Source organism: Anolis sagrei, chromosome 1, assembly GCF_037176765.1.
Source record: "Anolis sagrei isolate rAnoSag1 chromosome 1, rAnoSag1.mat, whole genome shotgun sequence".
NCBI lineage: Eukaryota > Metazoa > Chordata > Lepidosauria > Squamata > Dactyloidae > Anolis > Anolis sagrei.
This window is the reverse complement of record NC_090021.1, coordinates 141,503,025-141,508,761: the sequence shown is the minus strand read 5'-3', so window position 1 is coordinate 141,508,761 and position 5,737 is coordinate 141,503,025.

Here is a 5,737-nt window from a genome sequence, read left to right as displayed (position 1 = left end):
CAGTCCAGATATTTCAAAAGGATTGTCCTAAATGCCCTTCTATGAATATCCTTGAAATTATCTTGGCTGCTTTGTTAGGTTCTTCCTGTGATACTTTTGTGCAGACTCTTGACTCTCCAGATGCATTGGACTCCCAGCTGATCTTTCTCCCTAAGTAGTTATCTATAGTTCTTGTGATCTTGTTTCTAGGCGGCCTTTCACACTACATAAATATAATGCTAATATCCCATTTTCACTTTCATGGCAATATGCTATGGAATATGCTATGTTGCAATCAAGGTATAGGCTTTTAGACAGCTCAAGTTCCTCTAGGGCAGATTTCCCTAAACTAGGCCTGTGGGTTAGATGTGACTCTCCAAGGTCATTTATCCAGGGTCTCCCTAAATCTGAGACTACTTGAAGGCAAACAACAACAACAACAACAACAACAACAACTCTAATTAACTTGACTATCTCATCAGCCAAAATCAGGTCCACACTTCCCATTCAAATATTCGTAAGTCCATGTTGGTCAAAATTGTCCTTCATTTTTTTAAAAAAAAATCTATTTTTGTGTTGTTCTGCACTTCAAATAAGATTGTGCAGTGTGCGTAAGAATTCGTTCATGATGTTTCCAAACTACAGTCTGCCCCCTTCAACAGTCTGGGGGACCATGAACCAGCCCTCTACTGAAAAAGCTTGAGGACCCTGCCGTAGGACTTCAGCCCAAACTACAAACCCTAGGATTCTATAGCATGCAGCCATGGACATGAAAGTGGATCTGTAGCACTATACGGTATAACCCTGTATCTAAAGGGGATATATTCTCAAAGTTACTATAGAAATAGGAAAATGTGCACAATAGTGAACCCTACTGAAATGAATGACTTGCTAGAAGTTACCATGGAGCCATACTGGAGGACCTGGAAGATTCCTAGAAAAGTATTTTCTAGGTCCTCCAGGAAACTATGATAATTACTGGTTGAAACATGGCATAGAATCATATGAAGAACTTAGTACATTCCTAGAAAAGACATATTTTGGTGAATGCAGATAGGTGAAACTGCAGGGACTTGTCACCAGGTGCGAGGTGTGTACAGTAACTATAGTGTGAAAGGATCGTTGTCTTCTTTATGGAACTTGGTCTTCCCAAAGACAGAACAAAAAAGGGAACTATTTTATGAAGATGTTAACTTATGGACATCTAGATGTTTTAGACTGCAACTCTGAGAATGGTGTTCTTTGTTCATAAATTAGATGAGCTTTTCAGCTAATCAAAGCCACTTTCCAGCTTCTTTGAGGTGTGCTTCTCCTGTAGATGGCACCACCTGTTGAGATCTGCATCTCATATTCATGCAGGTGGCATCAGTGACCTTGATCTCACTAGATCTTTCCTGGCACTGTTCAAAGCTAGGGGACATGGTAACACATTTGGGACTGAAGAAACCTGCTACTGGGTGGAAACTTCAAACAGTGTCAGTGCACAAGTCCTGTGACATTTCTTTCATTTTCATTTGTCTAGAGATGTCTGTACTCCATACAACTTTGCATAAGGAGTTGAGATATGTTTATACTCATATATATATATACACACACACACACATTTATGCATACAAATAAATCATCAATATGCAGGTGGTGTTGCATGCAAGCTTCTAAAAAAAGACGATGTAGTTGCTAGGTTCATGAGTGTCATAAATCATTCACGCTAAGGTAGACCGCAATTGCTTAGGCTTTGAAGGCAGATCAATTTCAAGGTGGTTGCTTAACACATAAACATGATCCTTGTTGATTGTTTATACAAATACACATTTGCATTAAGAGTCCCCTTCCACTCCTCTGCCCCCCATTTTGTTGCCTTTTAAGCAGTTCACCTGTCCTGGAGAAGAATCTGTAACTAATGCCTCCCTTCACCTCCCTTCCTGTCCTCTAATTCCACCAGAAAACACATTATTAGACACATAAAACCTGTAAATTTGTAATAAAACCAACCTTGTAATGCTCTATTAATGTGATGTGGGTGTCTCAATAAATCTTCCAACAGGTGATTATAAAAAGTGAAGGACATTTTTTTCACATACTGTCATTTATGCCATTTACATTAATTAAAGTTTCATATCTCCAAAAAGATTTGGCTTCTTGCCCAAATTGTTCTTGTTTTGAGAAGGAGCAGCAAGCACCAGAGGTCTTTCTTGCCACACGTTGGTTTAGGCATCCAAATGCTAGCGAGATCACTTAGAACGGTGGTTCTCAACCTGGGGGTCAGGACCCCTAGGGGGGTCACAAGGGGGTTTCAGAGGGGTCGCCAAAGACCATCCAAAAACATAGTATTTTCTGTTGGTCATAGGGGTTCCATGTGGAAAGTTTGGCCCAATTCTATCATTGGTGTGGATTAGAATGATCTTTTATTGTAGGTGAACTATAAATCCTAGGACCTAAAACTCTCAAATGCCAAGGTCTATTTTCCCCAAACTCTATCAGTGTTCATTCACATTGGGCATGTTGAGTATTCATGGCAAGTTTGGTTCAGATCCATCAGTGTGAGAGTCCATAGTGCTCTCTGGATGTAGGTGAACTACAACTCCAAACCTCAAGGTCAATGCCCACCAAACCCTTCCAGTATTTTCTGTTGGTCAAGGGAGTTCTGTGTGGCAAGATTGGTTCAATTCCATTGTTGGAGTTCATAATGCTCCTTGATTGTAGGTAAACTATAAATCCTACCAACTACAACTCCCAAATGACAACATCAGTCTCCTGCCAACCCCACCAGTATTCATGTATTTGTGCCAAATTTGGTCCAGTGAATGAAAATACATCCTGCATATCAGATATTTATATTATGATTCATAACAGTAGCAAAATTATAGTTGTGAAGTAGCAACAAAAATAATATTATGGTTGGGGGTCACCACAACATGAAGAACTGTATTAAGGGGTCGCGGCATTAGAAGGGTTGAGAACCACTGACTTAGAAGCCCCATTTTATAGCTTCAGTTGCCCTCTAAATCTATCTGATTGGCCCACTAGGCAAAATCTCTTAATGGTCTCAGTGGGAGTGTCAGGATCTGGTCTTCGAGCTAAAGAAAACATAAGCTGGAATCCTCCTTCCTGACATTGAAATATGGGTTGATAAGGGGCCATCTGGCCAGAGAGGGATGCTCTGTTGCCTGGGAATGGAATACAGCCATAAACTAAGATAAGGCGGAAGGAAGGAGGGGTGAAACAGGGGTGGGTAGTATACCAGTGCTTTGGCGGGAAAGCCTCAGATCTAACTTCGTCTCATCTGGGCAAGACTGAATAATAAATGTGTTTCCAAGGAATCTTCCTTGTGAGCGTGCTTTTGTTCTGAGATCTGCCAGGATCTGACAGGGAGAGGCTTGGGATGATCCTAGACATTTTCCTAACTGAGAAAAAGGACACAATGGTGCTCCCTCCCACATTCCATACTGCAAAACTGACTGGACCGCCCTTTGATACTGGCAATAGAGGGTATCCTCCACACACCCGAGGGCGCCAGAACAGTTTATAGAAATAGGATGCATCATGCTGTTAAAATTTCGGCTAGGATCACCCATAGAAAGGTCCATGCCTGGTGAGCTTCCGCTAAATCAGATCAGCCAAGACGGAGAACAAGCACTCTTGGTTGAAGGTGAAAGGGATACAAGTACCAGCAGATGCTCAAAATGTTCGAGCATAACACCATAGAAAAATACAAGACATTTTATGCAGTTCTGGCAGCTATTCAGGCTTCCCGTGCCTCCCCCTGATTGGCTGAGAAACTGTACTCACAGCTTTCATGGAATTATAGATTTGGAAGAGACCACAAGGGGGCAGCCAGTGCAACTCCCAGCCATGCAGGAATACAAAATCAAGGCACTCCTGTGTTTTAATAAGGCCAATTGGCTGATCAATAAAATCATTTTGTTTCATTTTGTTAAAGCACTCCTGGCAGATGGCCATCGAGCCTCAGTTTAAAAACTCCACCACACTCTGAGGCAACATGTTTCACTTCAAATAGCTCTCACCATCAGGAAGTTCTTCCTTATGTTTAGGTGGAATGTCTTTTCCTTCAATTTGAATCCATTCTTCCATGTCCTAGAACAGGGGTCCTCGAACTTTTTGAACAGAGGGCCAGATCATAGTCCCTCAAATTGTTGGAGGGCCGGATGATAATTTGAAAAAAAAAATGAATGAATTCCAATCTCACTGCACATATCTTATTTGTAGTGCAAAGAACACGTAAAACAATACAATAATTAAAATGAAGAACAATTTTAACAAATATAAACATAAGTATTTCAATGGGAAGTGTGGGGCTGCTTTTGGCTGATGAGATAGGATTGTTGTTGTTGTTGTTGTTGTTGTTGTGTGCTTTCAATTCATTTCAGACTTAGGTTGACCCTGAGCAAGGGCTGGGTAAATGACCTTGGAGGGCTTTATCTGGCCCTCAGGCCTTAGTTTGAGGACCCCTGTCCTAGTATCTGGAGCAGCAGAAAACAACATTGCTCCCTCCCCTTCTTCCCTCTTCTTCAACAGAGAAGAATGATGGAAGGACTCAAGAGAAAACAGCTAAGGAACTGATTAGCAAGTAGCTGATAATTTACATTTTAAGTCAGAGGCATTCAACTCAAATGGGTTGGAAAACAATTCTAAAGAGTAGGAGTAACTATGATATATTCAGCAATTCAGATAGGTTGTTTCGGTCCATCTACACTTTTGAATTTGTGTAGTTTGACACCACTGTGGCTAAATGTTATAGAATCATGGTAGCTGTAGTTGATTACCAGTAAATATATTCAGGATCACGTAAAAAATTCTGAGGAAGAGGGGTTGTGAGTGGAAATAGCTTAAATAACCATGATCTGCATAATGCTTCATTACTGATTGTCCTGATCGTCCCACCTGGAAACAATCTGCAGGGCTGCCTGGAATACACAACCTGTATACCGAATTCCCACCATAATTTGATCTGTTCTGTTTGATCCACTGATATATTGGGAGAGGCCCTGCAGTAGATTTTTGTACTGTGTGGTCAGGTGCATTTAGAGCTGGGGAGGGATGAGATCCCATCTCATTGAGGTTGAGATTTAGCTACTGCAAAAAGAGTGGGCTGAGGTCTGGTGCCCGGTGTGCAATGCTGACTTGAGAATCAGATTAAAACACAAACCGGGTTTCAAAGCACAAATCTAATTATTTCCCCAAATTTGGGGAAGGTAATTTAGCTAAAAAAGGTGAGCATTAAATTTATACTTTCTAGAAGTATCTTTCCAATCTCTATGTTGACCAAATGAGAAACTTCAGGTTTCTCATTCAGGAAACTCAAAGTGGTTTCCAACATTATAAAGGCAAAATTCAATGCCGTACATAATAATAATAATAATAATAATAATAATAATAATAATAATAATTTTATTTTTATACCCACCTCCATCTCCCCGAAGGGACTCAGGGCAGACATGCCCAACAAAACAGGTTAAAATAAGCATCGAAAAACAAGCAATATCAATACATACATGTGAAAACCAAAAGATAATAGCTAGACAATAACAATAACATATAGAAATGGTTCTAGACCAACTTACTTGTCCGAACATGTCTCCCCTTACGAACCATCGAGGACTCTTAAGATCGTCTGGGGAGGCCCTGCTCTTGGTCTCGCCTTCGTCTCAAGTACATTTGGTGGGGACGAGAGACAGGGCCTTCTCAGTGGTGGTTCCTCAGCTATGGAACACCCTCCCTAGGGAGATTTGATCTGCTC